Source organism: Camelus bactrianus, chromosome 8, assembly GCF_048773025.1.
Source record: "Camelus bactrianus isolate YW-2024 breed Bactrian camel chromosome 8, ASM4877302v1, whole genome shotgun sequence".
Taxonomy (NCBI): domain Eukaryota; kingdom Metazoa; phylum Chordata; class Mammalia; order Artiodactyla; family Camelidae; genus Camelus; species Camelus bactrianus.
The window spans coordinates 71,010,023-71,026,681 of NC_133546.1; the positions used below are offsets into that span (position 1 = coordinate 71,010,023).

General features: G+C 33.9%; 1 protein-coding gene and 1 non-coding gene across 2 annotated transcripts in view; both read right to left on the reverse strand.

Annotated features, from left to right (window-relative positions):
- The window catches only part of EYS (eyes shut homolog), a 1,185,464-nt gene that overhangs the window by 601,031 nt on the left and 567,774 nt on the right, over window positions 1–16,659 (reverse strand). The gene's annotated exons all lie outside the window — the stretch shown is intronic.
- On the reverse strand, window positions 14,274–14,352 carry TRNAP-AGG (transfer RNA proline (anticodon AGG)). The gene has a single exon. It is a non-coding gene; the product is annotated as a tRNA-Pro (tRNA).

The following is a 16,659-nucleotide window of genomic DNA, read 5'->3' on the forward strand; positions in this document are numbered from 1 at the left end:
GCTGCTCAAATACATACATGAGCAGACCAGACCTGAGGTCAGTTAGCTTATTGGAGAGAACCAGAAAAGGAGACAGTCAGAACAGAAGAGCCCCGGGGCGTGGGCTTCAGAGCAAACCTCAAAAACTGTTCAAAAACAAGCAGAAAATAGAGGAGATTCAGCCTTGAAAGAAGATGATTGCACTGAATGAGATTTCTTATTGTGTGTCTATGGCCTGACAGCAAAACTGCATGCTGCTCTGTGTATCCACCAAAGATGATGATCATGTAAGACAGTTTGGAAAAAACATAACAGATAACGTTGCCAGCAGAACTACACTACAATAAATGGTTAAAAAATATATCAGGTGAGGAGAAATGATTCTGCAGGAAAAGTGTAATCCACGTTAAAAAAGCATCACATAAGACAAATATGCAGATAAATAGAAAAACTATGTATTTTTTCTTTTTACTTCTTTAAAAGACATGATTCTCTAAAGTAAAAATTATAACACGTTATGTAGGGATATATACATTATCTCTCTATATATATATTATATATAATATAGACAGATAATCTCTCTCTCTATATATATATAAGCAATAACTTTTATATAGAGACAATAGATTTTATACAGATTCAGACATCTGATAGGGGTAGGGAAATAGAGTATGACAAGATTTTTACCTTTTATAGAAAGTGTTACAATATTAATTTTAGGTCAGCTGGGATACGATAAAAATTCATTCACTAGAGAAACAATAAAAAGTGTAATGCAAAGTTATAGTCAATAAAATAATTAAAATGAAACACTAAAAATCTTCCAATAACAAAAAGACAGAAAAGGATGACAAGGAGATCAAAACTGGATGGAATAAAAAAAAAAAAACTAATAATACAGTAGACCCAAATCCAACCATAAAGACAGAAGATTCTCAAGCTGGATAAAAACAGCTCTATCTAATAAAGAGATGCACTTGAGGTATAAAGACACAGGTAAGTTGAAAGCAAAAGTGAAAGGAAAGAAAAACACATCATTCAAACAAGAAGCCTAAGAAATTTGGAGTTGCTATATTAATATCTGACAAAAAAGAGTTCAAGATAAGAAATACTACCAGAGATAAAGGAATTTATAATGGTATCAAAAGCAATGCATTAAGAAAAGATAGCAATCCTAGACACAAATGCACCTAAAAATAGAGAATCAAATAAACAATCGTAGTTGGAAATGTTAAAGTTTGCTTTTAAGTATTTGATAAGCCAACTTGAAAATTCAATAATGGCATAAAAGGTATGAATTAAACTATCAACTGCCCTGATTTAATTTACTGACACAAAACATACAGTCAGTAACTTCATAATACACAAGTGCTTACCAAACAGTAACCAAAGGAGTCAAGGTGATAGACCATAGAATGTGTCTCAGTCAATTACAAGACATTGAAATCTTATAGAGTACATTTCAAAACACAATAAGCTAAAAAAAAAAAACAGTTAAAATAATACATTTAAAGTAGTCACATATATTTGGGTATTAAGTGGTACACTTCTAAATCGCACTGGTGTAAAATAAAAACATCACAGGGAAATTAGACAATGCTTTTCACTTAATAAAAATACAAAATGCATAAGAAGCTGCTAAAGTACTGTTTACAAAAAATATATAGCTTTGAAAACTTTTATTGGATAATAAGAAAAAATTAAATCAATTACTTAAATTTCATTCTAAGAAACTAGGGGAAAAAAAAAAACCCTAAACTATAATAGAGTAAATAAAAATAAGCAAAAGAATTCTATAAAAAACACATAATAGAAAAAATTACAAATGCAAGAGTTGAAAAGATGAATAAAACTAATAAAATAAACCTCTGGAAAGACTGATCAGATAAAAATGATAGAAAACAAATATTAACAATTTCATAAATAATGAAAAATTCTACAAACATTGCAAGAACTATAATAAAATATTAAGAACAACTTTATTCTAAAAATCTGGCCAAGTTTGATAAAATGAACTAATTCTTAGAAAAACAGAATTTCCAAAAATAAAGACAAAATGATATAGTAAATCTGAATAGTTCTAATATATAGTAAAGAAATTCATTTCATGGGCAAGTTCTATTAAACATTTAAAGTAGAAATAAACTAATTCTATATATAGTCACTCAGGAAATAAGAGAAAATTAACATATTCCAGGTAACAGTAAATGGCCCACCTAACCCTGATATCAAAACCTGACAAAGATATTTTAAGAAAAGATATTTGCATACCAATATTTCTCATGAAAATGGTTGCAAAAATCCTTAGCATATTAGAAAATTGAATCAAGCAATTTGTTACAAGGACAATACAATCTAATCAATAGTGCTTATCCCAGGAATTTATGATATTTTAAAACCTTTGAAGATGATGCAACTTATATATTAAAATAAGAAAATACAAATTTCATTTTATCACCCCAACAAATAAGTAAAAAAATTGAAGACAAGAATTGAAAGTCATTCATGATAAAAAACTCTGCAAATTACAAAAAGAAAAAAAAACTTTCTTGTTCAACTCTTTTATACCACTTTATTGAAATAGATTTCATATACAAAAAAGCTGTATATAATTAGTGTATACAACTTGGTGAGTTTTAAGTGTACATCCATGAAATCATCACCTCAGTCTATGCCATAAACATATCCATTCACTTCAAAAGTTCCCTCCTACTTTCTTTATTATGTTCTATTATTATTATGTGATAAAAGCCCAACATATGTTTCCTACTAACCAAACTTTTAAATACACCATATTATTAGCTATAAACACTATGCTGTAGATCTCTGGGGTTCATTCATTTTGTACAGATGAAACTTTGGATTCTTTGACTAATAGCTCCCTGCTTCCTCCTCCCCCTCAGCTCCTGGCACCCACCATCCTACTCTCTGCTTCTATGAGTCTGCGTGTTTTAGATTCCTCATCTAAGTGGTATATTGTAGTATTTGTTCTTCTGGGTCTGGCTCATTTCACTTGGCATAATGTCCTCCAGTTTCATCCATGTTATTGGAAATGGCAAGATTTCCTTCTTTTTTAAGATCAAATACTATTTCATTGTATGCATATACAACATTTTCTTTATTCAGTCATCCATCGATAAACATTTAGGTTGCTTTCATGTCCTGACATTGGGAATGTCGCTGGGGGGAACATGGTGTTGTAGATATCCCTGTGAGATCCTGATTTCAGCTCCCACCAATATCTACCTAGAAGTGAGATCACTGGATCTTATGGTAGTTCTATTTTTAACTTTTGAGGAATATCCTTACTGTTTTGCATAGTAGCATAGTTCATAATGGAATATTGAAAATATGCCACTTAAGATCAAGAACAGGGCAAGGAGATCCATTCTCCATCTTTTATTCAAAATTTTATCGAAGGCTTAGCTGGTATAAATCATGAAGTTTGGATAGAAAAGAAGTTAAAATGTCTCCATCCACAGGGAACAAGATTTTCTTTATAGAAAACCTATGAATTTACAGAACAACTATGACAGCTCATACATAAACGTAGTCATTTTTTAAGACATAGCTCCCATACATAAAATTCAGTTTAATTTCTGTATATAAAGGAAAAATGTGAAAATAAAATTTAAGAAAATACATATGAATCAAATCTTCAAAAATCACAAAATAAATACGAATTGATTTAAGAAAAATGTGAACTAATTCTATGTTAGAAAGTGCAGAGTGCTAATGAAAGTAATTTTTAAAAATCCAAATAAAAGAAATTTTGCCATATTTATTGATCAGAAGGATCCAATTTTTTAAAATTTCCATTCTTCACAAATTGATTTAAATATTCAACACACCCTGATGTTAATTTCAGCATTTAACAAGTGGAAATTGGCAAGCAGATTCTAAAATTTATGTGAAAAAGCAAAAGATTTCTGAAAATTTATCACAGTGTTGGAAGACATACATTTGCTAATTTATGATTTATTATAGAGTAGGTACTATCACTGAGATAATGAGATGTAATAAGGAGGGAGAAATAGCTATTGTAACAGAATAGAGAGACGAGAAATAGACCCACACTTCTACGGTCAACTGCGTTTTTTGGTTTTTTTTTGTTACAACAAAGATGCCAAAGTAATTCAACAATAAAATAAAGCCTTGTCACTGAATTGTGCTGGAACAATTGAATACCATAATGCAGGAAAAAATGAACCTTGAATCCTAACTCACATCACATGCAAAAAGTAACTCAACATTTTACAGATGTAAAGATGAATTTTCTAATGAAAATGCAAATAATGTCTCCATGACTTAATGATTGGCAAATACTCTTTACATCATGAAGAGCATATACATTAAATTTTTAAAAAATTAACAAATAATGATAAAATTAAAATCTTCTTTTCCTTAAAGTATATACTACATAAAATTGATAGAAAAGACATGGATGGGAAAATATTATAAAAACATACTGACAGAAGAATTATATCTAGAGTTATATTTATGTATCTCCTAAGTGATAAAGTGATAAAAAGACAATGTATTTTTTTAAATGAGAAGACTTGAATAGCAACATCATAATTATTCAAAAGCCTTACAAATTTATATCAGTCAATGACAGTAAAATTTGAAATCATCATGCTCTGACTTTTTTCTGTGGAAAATTTATTGGTGTTCTAAGTCCGAAAGTAAAAAGGTAGTAGCTGAAAATTAACATAAAAAATAGATTTCTTTCAATACTAGATTTATCTTTCAAAAATACAATGAAAGATTTACATTGTACATACAATACCTTTAAAATACAATAGTAGATTCATCTTTCAGAAATACAACGTTATTACAATGTTCCATTTTGTTGGATTCAATTTGGTATTTCTAACAATTTGAGAATGGAGTGCTCATCAGCTAACTACTAGAGTAAAACGCAGTAAAGCTTTTACCCTTATGGCATTGGTCACAAAATGAATTTTTTTTCCTCCTCAACTGTGAATTCAGAACATTGTATGTGATTCAACATCACCTAGATAAGAAGGGATTCTTTACCTTCCAAGGTAATTTCACTTCAAACATTCTTGGACCATTTTTACACATTTTAAAAGAAAGAAATGTGTCTGAAAGGTAGAACAGCTCCTAAGGATGGATGTTTTTACAAGTAGAGAAAAAAAGTGAGTATCACACAGTCTTTCTACATAGCTAGAGCAGAGTGGGGCCTGCAGTACCAGTCTTTCATTTTGTTCTATAAACAAAAGGACAAGAATGTACTTCATCAGTGTGCTCAGTGTGGGACAATTACTGTGAAGGTATATAAGCACACACGTATAGTTATGTAAAATAACATTAAAAACTGTAAAATGTAAACTTAAAAGAAAATGTAAATGAATCATTACACACACACACACACACACACACACACACACATATACACAAGTTTACTTAAATTGATCAATTTAGGTAATCAGTTCAGAATGTTATCAAGGTCAAAGTCAGCTGTTTAAGTGAAATATTTGAACAGGTCTGGACAAATGCATCACCTCAAGGAACACCTGTGAGTAAGTATGTCCATGTCAGAATTGTTTCCAAAGTTCTCTCTGTTGAAATCTGGGTTCATTCACGTTTATACCTTTAAGGTCCATGCAAACACAAAATCAGAAAGGGCATTCATTATTCACTTATTTATTTCGTAAACTTTGATTAAATATTTAATGCTATATTCTGTACTGTGCACCATAGAGATGGACATAAATATTTAAACAGATAAGTTCAAACATTCCAGTACAGAAACTTTTGAAAGGTTACTAACCAGCTCTATGGGGAATAGATGTTTCTGGGAGTCACAAAGTCCCTAATGGCTAAAGCAATGCCTAAGCAAGTCTTGAAGGAAAAATATTTTACTCATAGATAAAACAGGGAGAGGAAGAAAACATGTTATTATTTGTTAATATGAAATACATGATTAAGTAATACTGTGATTAAACCATTTTTTCACTCTTCCAAGAACTAAGAAGTTTCTGAAATGTTGTTCTGCTCGCAAGCTAAGATGTTAATAATATACCAAGGTTCACACAGGATGGCAGAAGAAACAAGGTCAAAGAGGAAAAACTTGGTTACTCAAGGCTTGGCAGGCAGTGTGAGTTTCACATTCTGTTCCTCTGCTTCCCTGTGGGAGATGTGGAGGGACTCAGGCGCATGGGGCTCGGGAAGGGGGTTGGGGGCACAGCCAAGAACCCTGAGTGTGGAAACCCAACCCTTTTGTGAGACCTGCCAACCTGCCCTACCATTACCCTAAGGTTGGCACTTTCTTATTACACTGGACTGTGAGCAAACATGTTCTCTGCTCCTGAGAGGGACACTCTCTACCCTCCAAGGCTGCTTGTTATACAAACACCCTGAAAAAGACGAAGGTGGTCAGTGTGTCTGTTTGCAAGATGTGCAGACACCTGAGGAACCCATGAAGAAATCTCTCCCAACAAACACCTTAGAATATAACTAGGAACCACCAAATTTAAAAAAGTGAATAGTTTTAAACAGTTTTGATATTTTCAGTTATCAAAGCTGAATTTGAACAAAAAGCTAATTCAGTATCATCATCTACTTTTTTTGTGTGTTTTTTTTTTTCAGACAATAAGATTTTCACATCAGAAGTAAAACATCCAACATGTAAAAAATTTAGCACTTCTAGAGAATAATTATTCAGGTACTATATTTCAATTCAACAAAAAATATTAATAAAATAATATTTAGCTACGGTTAGATGTATCATTATCAATTAGCTAAAGCTCTTCTTTGAGCCTTTTTAGAATGATAAAAATCCCTGAATTTATTGCAAGCACCAACTAGTAGGAAGATGCCAGTGTGAGTGCATATTGGTTCTTAAAACTCAACAAAATGAACAAGAATGCTAAAAATAAAACAGAAGAGTTCATATATGCTTCAAATTGCCACATTGCAATCTCTGAAGAGAATCTATAAAATTTAATTTGAACCAATTTGAAAGAGCACAGCAAGAGAAGACACATAACTTTCTCACTTAGAAATGGAATGTAGCTTTGTTACAAAGTAATGAATGAGTCCCGAAAGGTTCAGAAATGTCTCTTGGAGAGGCATACTGTAGAGAAATGTTGGATCACACAAGGGTAGGAAATCTGACTGCAAATCATGCCTACTCTGGAGATTAACTGTGGCACTGAGGTGGAGGACATATGTTAAACCACGTGTAACTATTTCTCCTCCTTTAACTCAGCGTTCCTATGAGGATGCAGAACCCATGGAAAAAAAATAATCTTCCTATTTTTAAGGGAAAAAGTTGGGCTGAATTTTACCTTTTCATAAAAGGAATTGGAAGGCATCTCAAATATACAAAGATTTTGGAAGTGTAATACCTGTATCATTCCATAAAATAATAATTGAGTATATTTTAGACAATCAAGAGATGGGAATAGGGAATTCTAAGTGAAGTCACTGCAATGAGTAGGGATGTGTTTAAATATATAACGCATCACCCAAGTTGTGGTAATTATCATTATAGGAACATATGATAAGTTATAAACCAAAAGCAATGATTAAGATAACATATTTTAAATATGTATGTATGGACCTCATCAACACTGAGTGAAAAATGAAACAAAATACAATAAAGTTAATTAGTTGGTAGTGAGGAGGTAGAGGTGGTAGAAAGTAAGAGGGGATTAAATATTTCATCTTTCCCAGAGGAGAACACAAGGAATAGTAAAAATTGGTACATATTTTTCTGAAGAACAATTTTTCCGTGTGATTTAGTATGCCTCAAAGTTTATTCAACTGCCTAAATAATTTTACCTCTAGCAACGAATCATAAGGATATAATTGTATGACTACACAAAGATATAAACAAAGTTGTTCACTGAAAAAATTCTTCACAATAACAAAATTCTGGAATAATTTGTATGGAATACTAGCAGGCATTTCGACCATTAAGTTAGATATGTATGGACATGTGTAGAAAAGTGTACAAAATATATTGGGAAGAGTGGAAAAATGTATGTTTATTATAATCCCATTTATATCTGTACCTTGTTTAATTATAATAGGAATATTCTAGTACAAATATTTCATATATATGTAAAATATTTGATACACTTTCCTTCTGTCTCACTAGAACTGTAGCTAATTACATAACTGGTCATCTAGGTTATAGTTTCCAGCCTTTGATGCAGGTAGGTTTGGGTAGGTGAGGATATAATTCAATGGGATATGATTATACTTCTGAGACTAGCAGGTAAATATCTGCTGTGACTCCTGGACTTAATGGCAATGTCCTATGAGGGTTTTTTTTTTTAAAGCCTGGAGGGGATTAGGGAGCAATGATTGAATGACATCATAGAGCACAGATGCCCCACAAGCCAGGAAGGTCTGATCACCAATGGACGATCATTAGAGAGAGAGAGAGAAAAATCTACATTTTTAGGTCAATTTTTTTGAAATGTCTTTGTTAAAGCAGCTTACATTTCCCATACCAAAATCAGTAGAAAGTACAGTTGAATTAAAATATTTCTTAAAATAAAGTAGGGAGATTATTATGAATTAACGTAGAATATAAAGTGCAGCGAGGCTCCTCATGGACTTTAAGAAATTATAGAAAATAGAAATATACAAAGCAAAAAGCCTGGAAAAACAGAGGAGCCTACCAAAGCACAACTGAGAAGGTTCTATTTAACAAAATCTTTAGTTCTCAGCAGATCAGGTGAACATGTGTAAGCAGAGGCTCTGAGCAGATGCGCGGGCCTGGAGAAGCAGGTGGTCCCAAATGTCGTGGACCCTGCAATTCTCCTTGAAATTTGGTTTGAAAAATAAATAGACAGGTGTAAAAATGTTCCTGCAAATGGCAGTATTATAAATGGTCTAGTGTTATATATACATGTGTATACAATATTATATACATAATGGTGGAGACCATCTATATGCCAAACAGCTTATACTGATATTTGGCTTATTTTAATATATGAAGAAAACTGTAGACAATTAGATATCCATATTTTATGTCTCTGATTAAATAAATCAGGTCAGAATAACTTAATCTTCTTACTCCCAATGTAATAGGGCAGAACAAATCTGACTCCATGTTAGATCTGTTCCTTTGGCTTTAGCCCTGTGCTCTGTGTCCCGGGCTCATCTGCACCTTTTGTAAAGCATGTTACCTACAGCCTGAAATATACAGGAGCCATTCTCAGGGCTCTGATCTGTAAGGGTGTAACACTTTCTCATTCACACAAAGGTAAAAAGTTGCGGAACAGAGGATACCATTGGTGGTGCTGGAGGTTTACAGGAACATCGTGGACAGCTGCAAGAACAAGGGCTTCTGACACCAAGAAGTTTGCAGCAACCAGCCACACCTCCTCCCCTTTTAGTATAAAGGAGCCTGAATTCTGACTTGGGGAAGGTAGTTCTTTAGGACACTAGTCCCCAACTTTTTCTGTCTGCTTGCTTTCTGAATAAAGTTGTTATTCCTTGTCCCAACACCTCATCTCCTGATTTATTGGTCTGTTGTATGGTGAACTGAACGTGTTTGGGCTCAATAACACCAAGTCTTAACTTCTGAGGGATGGAGTCTGATCTGCCCTGCTTCTTTAAAACTACATCACTGTGCTGGGATACAGTTTTCCATGTCACATGCACGGAGACATTGATGACATTTGTCTTCATGGATGACTTTTGTTTATTTTTACAAGGATTGTTTATCTTCCTCAAAGTAAAGGGCAGATCTGTTTTCTGTGGATGGGTTGGGGGTGGAGGAGGTTCGGTGAATAAAGTCCCCTTCCAGGACAAATATTCGGCAGTTTTGCTAGCATCCTTTATAAAAGACTGGGGTTTCCTAAACTTGGATTTTTCCAGCTGTGACGAAAACCCACTGGATGCCCAGCATCATCTGGACCCTTCTTCACTGGGACTGAGAGACAGGGACGGGACCAAACATAAAGCTCACGTGCCAGCTGTAATCAAATCCCCCAGCCCTGACTCGGGCATCTCTGCTGTTCTATCAGCATTTGTGAAACTGCAGCAGCCTAACTTGTAAGCTTGCAAACAAGGTGAACTCTCAAACTCTTCATAGTCCTTGCTATCTCGTTGTTTACTATGAATATTGTATTAGTTACTTCAAGCACAGGGCAAAGATGATTCACACACACAGACACACACAAAAACACACACACCCCAACAGAGCAATAAGCAATGCAACAAGTTGTCTTTCCATGTGCAGCTGGCGAAATATATAAACATAGATATAATATTAAAAATAAAACTGAAAAAGTCATGACCAAATGTCAATCATGATTATGTTTGAGTGCTAGGATTTTTCTTTATTAGTTTTTAAAAAATTGTATTTGTCTTTTCTAATGAGCATGTATCCTTTTATAACAAGCTTTTCCAAATAAAAACATGAGATCTATAAAATTGTGCATTATAAAAGTAATAGTAGTGGTCACAGTGTTTTCAGAAAGCAAACTTCCAAAGGATTTTTCTTGATAAATATGCAAAAATATTTTAAAAATAACCTGCATCCTCTTAAATATTGATCATTGTCTAAGCTTAAAAATAATGTTTGATGGAATTCATCCTGAAAATTTTTTCTATATATCCAGTTAGCTGGCATTACCATCCTCCTTTATGAAAATATTTTCTCCTTGTTTCACTGTTCCCATTTTGTAAGTCTATAAATTTACCTACTTTTAAGCATTTTATAGAAACATTTTATATTCAATAAGCTACCTAATTATTTTAAACACAGTATCTTTGTCCATATGTATCCCTCTGCTAGGAAAATCAGATCATTTACCATAGACCACCTCTAGGCATTCCTGAAGCAATGGAGATTCTAATGCTGGTATTAGACATCAGTTGTGTAGAACATTGAAGTCCCCAAAGGAAAAGCTAGATTGTGTGAACAAGCCAGATGCCAGGTATGAAAGTTTGTCCTGGAGGGGAAGTATGCAGGAACACATTGTTCTTATTAAAACGTGAGGTATTCATTAATATGATAGACCATTTATTTTAACTTCACACCATGAAAATAAATAAATCATGAGCTACTGCAAACCGGTAATCTTGCTGGTGGCACTCTTTTAGGCTTATTTCCAAGATGTTTTTAAAATAGTTTATGTGTGTGTGAGAGTGCCCTTCAGCTAAGAATCTAGGAATCTACTTTGTGGCTTATTATAATTTTTTCTTGATACATCCAGAGTTAGGATGTTAAATTAGTTTTCTGAAATATGAAGAATCAATAAAATATGAATACACTGTAAGAGATGTACTTCTAAAAGTAAATATTTCATTTTGGAAAGTGGAGGCAAAAAAAGTATGCTAACAAAAACATCTTATAAAAAGGGACACAGTTATTCAGTTCGTTTAGTGATAAAATCCTCACTGTAAAATTGAGAAGTATTAGGTACAGAAAAATTAAGTAATTAACCCAAGCTTGATCAGTTAACAAGTAAGTGTGTCAAAATCAAATCCACTATCTTACACCATACAAAAAAATCAACTCAAATGGATTAAACACTTGAACATAAGAACTGAGATGATAAAACTCCCATAAGGAATCATAGGTGATAAGCAACTTAATTCAAGGAAGTTATAAAACACGAGATGGATTTAAATTAGTAAAGACTTGGAAGAATAGGGCCATCTGGCCTGTGAGACAGGCAAGTGGAGGTTTTGAGGAGTTTGAGCAGAAATAGATGGGAGTGAATTGAACAGCTTTCATGTAATCTCAGATTCTGGAGGAAAAAATGAGTTTCAGGGTGTAATACCACTTTATTCTGCTACTTTCAGGAAATCAATGGTAAATGTCATGAATCATGAATGGTATTCATATTTCTTTAACAGCTTAGTCACAAGAGAACTCATCTTTACTTGGGACAATAAGTAAGGATGCTTTAAAGAATCCAATAACTTTCAAAATATTACCTAATGAAATATGAGAGTTCTGAGTTTAAACAGAAAACAAACTTATTGTTACCAGGGGGAAAGGAGGGTGGGAAGGGATAAATTGGGACTTCAAGATTTGCAGATACTAACTACTATATATAAAATTGATAAGCAAGTTTCTTCTGTATAGCACAGGGAACTAGATTCAAAAATAAAAAAGTAAAAAAAAAGATGAATAAATAAATTAATTAATTAAATAAATACTACTATATTCCTACTGTGTAGCACAGGAAACTATATTAAATACCTTTTAATAGCCTGTAATGAAAAAGAATATGAAAAGTAATATATAGAGAGAGGTATAACTGAATCACTATGCTGTATGCTAGATATCGACACATTGTAAATACTTTAATAAAAAATAATAAAAATTTTAGAAGGGAACAATTGAGAGATAAAACGAGTAAGTGGCCACTTAGCATCATTCCCACATCACAAATACCGGTGGTTGGTATTTACATGCAAGGATACTGTACATCCCAAGAAAGAATCCCACTTGTTCACATGGTGCTCCCCTCAGGACGTGGCTGGGGAGACCACCTTTTATTTCACATTGCCCCTGTTTCTATGGAGCAGATGCAGGTGCACACAAAAGGTCTCGGGGCTAGCTTGAGTTACGGTCAGGACAACTTATTTTATAGTTCAGAAGCAGCAGCCTGGTTTTCACTTTATGAAATAATATACTTGCTGCCACCCCTAATAAACCTGAAAGTTACACAGGGATTTCATCTACCTGATGTCCAAGGACTGAGGAAAAGGATTGCCTTGAAAAATATTGTACTGTAAGTTGGAGGTACAGAGATTTCTGCAGAAAGTACAATTTTTTCTGACAAGGTCACTTCATCTCAGCAGAACACGAACCAGGTGTTAATTCTGTAGTTGGACATTCCGTTGCTAATAATTAAAAAGACATTGTTCAGCTCAACAATTGATTGCACCAGTCTTTGATTTGCACGAAAATAAATAAAGGCTTTAAGACAGTTGCTTCAAGCAGAAAACAACACTGTATTTTAACAGTTGAGCTCAGGAACTCCTTTTTTTTTTCCAGAAATTAGAAAATATTTCTTTGTATGAAGACACTTGACACACTTTTAAAAAAGCATTGTTTAAACTCCTTGTTTTATATATTATGACACATATATGTCTGCACAAAGTCATTTGTAGAGGGTTGAATTTTGTCACTGAATTTCCTTAAGGAGAAAAAAAAAACTAAGAGAATTGCAATGTATGAATTTATGTATTACATACATGTCAAAAGGTAAATCTATTACATTTGTCAAATGACTCCATTATGACCAAGACCATTAACCAAGAAACTTTGTGTTTGGCATAGTCCTACATGTTGCTGAAAATATTGAAAAAAATAAAATACATCACTTCATTTATCTGTTTAGTTTAATTCTTCAGAAACAAATAAATACAAAATATTTATTCAAATATATAGTAAGATTTAATGAGGGAGGAATTCTGGCATACACATATGGTACAATGTGTCAAATAGTATAAGAATAATAAAGTAAATTGGTAGAAGAGACTGGACTGAATACTTTCTTTTGTGTCCATGAGTCAGAGCAGGGAGGTGATTATCATGGAAGTCTTATGGATTTGCTTAAAAAAAATGCATTTTATTTATTTTTATACCCTTAGTTTGAAGCACAGTGCTTAGGTCATGGCAGGTACTTCAAAACTACTGTGATAAATAAATAGATGGAAGCACAAAACAAGTTTTAAATAATAAATCCAAAGTAGATAGCTAGGTGAAAAATGTAAATATTATTCAGAATATGCTATTCCATAATGTGAAAAAAAATCTTGTGTGAATGCATGCAGATGAGAAAAGGTGTGTGTGGATGTGAATACAAGAGACATTCTTAATTTGGCTCAACTAGAGTTTACATGGGAGCAGTGACACATGAGGCACGTGGAGCAGGTGAAGCATACATCAGAGCCTGCCTTGATTAAGGAGAGAAAGGTGTTGGTGGAAATATAATGGATCTATTCCAGAAAGAGAACTCCAATTGCAATGAGAGGATGATTTCATGGTAGTGACGATAAAGGTACAAGAGCCTGAGGCGGAGGGGATTGGGTGGGGGTTCGTATGGGAATTTCATATTGAGAACAAAATGAAGACCTTGCAAAAATAAGAAGTGAAAAAGGCCAGAACTTCTTTTAAAAGGGAGTTAGAGAAATATAGAGAGTTGTAAATTAATATTCCAGAAACAGGGAATGAATCCAGTGAAATTTCTTTCTTAAAAATTTTTTTCTTTTAATTCTTATTTTTTGGGGGGGTAATTAGGTTTATTATTCATTCATTCATTCATTCATTCATTCCTTTTTGATGGCGGTACTGAGGATTGAACTCAGGACCCTGTGCATCCTAAGCACACGCTCTACCACTGAGCTATACCTTCTCCCACCCCCAAATTTCTGAATTTTGTGTATATTTATCCCCAAATAGCACCAACTATGTAAGTCTTCTTATATCTAAACGTTGCAAATTACAACAGAGCGACTCCTTCATTACGAGTTCCACCAGTGCCATTGCAGTCATTTTCTGAACAATTTATTCGTCTCTCTTGCATCCTGTTTCAAACACTGGGAAGGCTAAGATATTTCAGTACCAAGCCCAGGAAAGGCTCTAAGGTGAGGCAGAAAGCAACCTTGTAAGAGCCAAATTCTCCAAGGTGATGCAATGCCGCACAGTTTGTTTCAAAAGATCAAATTCATAGAGCCACACATCAAAACAACTGTTAGAACAAGGCATTCTGAAAGCATCCAGCACCACTGATGCACTCAAAATATTCATAAACCACGCCGAACGAGGTTCAAGCACCCACAGGTCCCCATCCATCTTTTGAAGTGTAAAACAGACAAGGAAAATGCATTTTTTAAATGAGGGCACCAGCATGACTTTGTGAAGTAACTTTATGTCCTAAAATGCCAGCATTATGGGCAATAAATAGAAAATCAAAGCAGTAAATATTCGTTCAAGCATACTGAAACATTGAGGAGCATTCCTTTTTGGGTTTCAGAATATGCTTTCCACAACTGCAGCAGGAAAATACTCATTTCGTACTCACTCCCTCTCCAAGTCCAATTTACTTACAATCCAGGTCTGGATGGGAACAGTGATCACCTGCAGTCTCTGCATGGAAGGTGACTGCTTTCAAAATTCTCTTTGTGACTGTCAGCATGGATACTGACAATTGTGCCCCGCGCTTGGTCTTTAAATGGCATTATTTTTGAATAGGATTTTGAGTAAAGGGTTTACTATTCTCTCCATTTGTTCAAAAGGAAGAGGTTTTCTTCATGTGTTTATAAAAGCCTAGGTATTAATTATTTATTCAACTAATAACAGTTTCCCAAAAGCATCGAGTCCAGCAGCTGGCAGCAGGAATCTCTGGGAGTATAGGAGATTTAGCAGAAAGAAATATGGACCTGCAATTCATGTGCACATGTTTATTAAAGGGCAGATCTGCAACGCTGAAACCTTTGGGATTTCTGGGTGACTCTGTGAGACCCATGTGCTAGCTACGAATTTCCTGTATTTCTTATTCCAGAGTTCCTGGAAAGGGACTATCCTACTTTGGAAAAGCTCCATGAAACTAATAATCTGGGGGAAATATGCACAAAATGCATTACTGCGGGCATCATGTCCCAAATGTAAATTTCTTTATTTTCTTTGTTTTTTTTTAAGGGCTCATTTCCAGAGCCCAAATTGTTTTCATGGGCTACAGATATCACAATAGCAAGCTAAGTCTGTTGGTATTTTGTAGGTGAATCTGAAAAAGTGGATTCTGGAGATTCCTCTCTTTCTAGGAAAAACAAGTTGGCATTATTTCAGTAATATAGTTGGAGGTGATAGGGTCTGCATTAGAACGTTGGCTAAAAAGTAGAAAGAAAGATTCTAGAAAGACTTTAATAATCAAAAAGAACTTATAAATTACTGCTTGTGGTGGCTGAGGGAGGATTTTAGGCTTGAGTGACTGATTGATCATATTAATAACAATGAGAGAAAAAAAGAGGAAAGTTATTTTGGGAAGATATGATAACATGTTTATTTTTATATTTACTGAACTTAGTTTACAGATTCAGATAAGGAGTAACTAGAGTGAAAACATACTTTAGGTTTTGCATGCGTCAGGCTTTATGTGGAAGAAATATGATGGAGTGGTCCTCATTTTCAACAGAAAGACATGCTTTAAAATCCTCCTCCCTCAGTTGAATGACGTGTGATGTGGGGAAAGTTATTTGACTTTCTTGAGACTTATTTGCATAATATATATACAATGAATAGTTTAATACCCTCACTCCAGTTGCTGGGGGCACAAAAGTAGATTGTGTATCAAGTGCCTAGAACTCACTAAGCAATTGACAGTGTTCATCTAATCTCACCCCCACCTCCACCTCCTCTCTTGATAGCTGTGCTAAGGTGTAGGTGACAAAAACAAACTTCAGCTTAAGGAAAAGAGGTCTTTCTGTTTGCTTAAAAAAGAGTATATCAAATCCAAGTGCATGCACTTTAAAACTATGCTATACGGTTTTTCTCAAAATCCCATCATGTGATGGCTATGGGTGTTCACACTTGGGCTTAAAGTAGAGCAAAGCCAGAAATTGCGGTAGAATGGTGATTTATTTGCCTTACCATGAGAGTCACTACCTCAAAAGATCTCGAGAAAGGGTGATAAAATATATTAAACTCCATCTCAGTGTGGAAATTCCCCC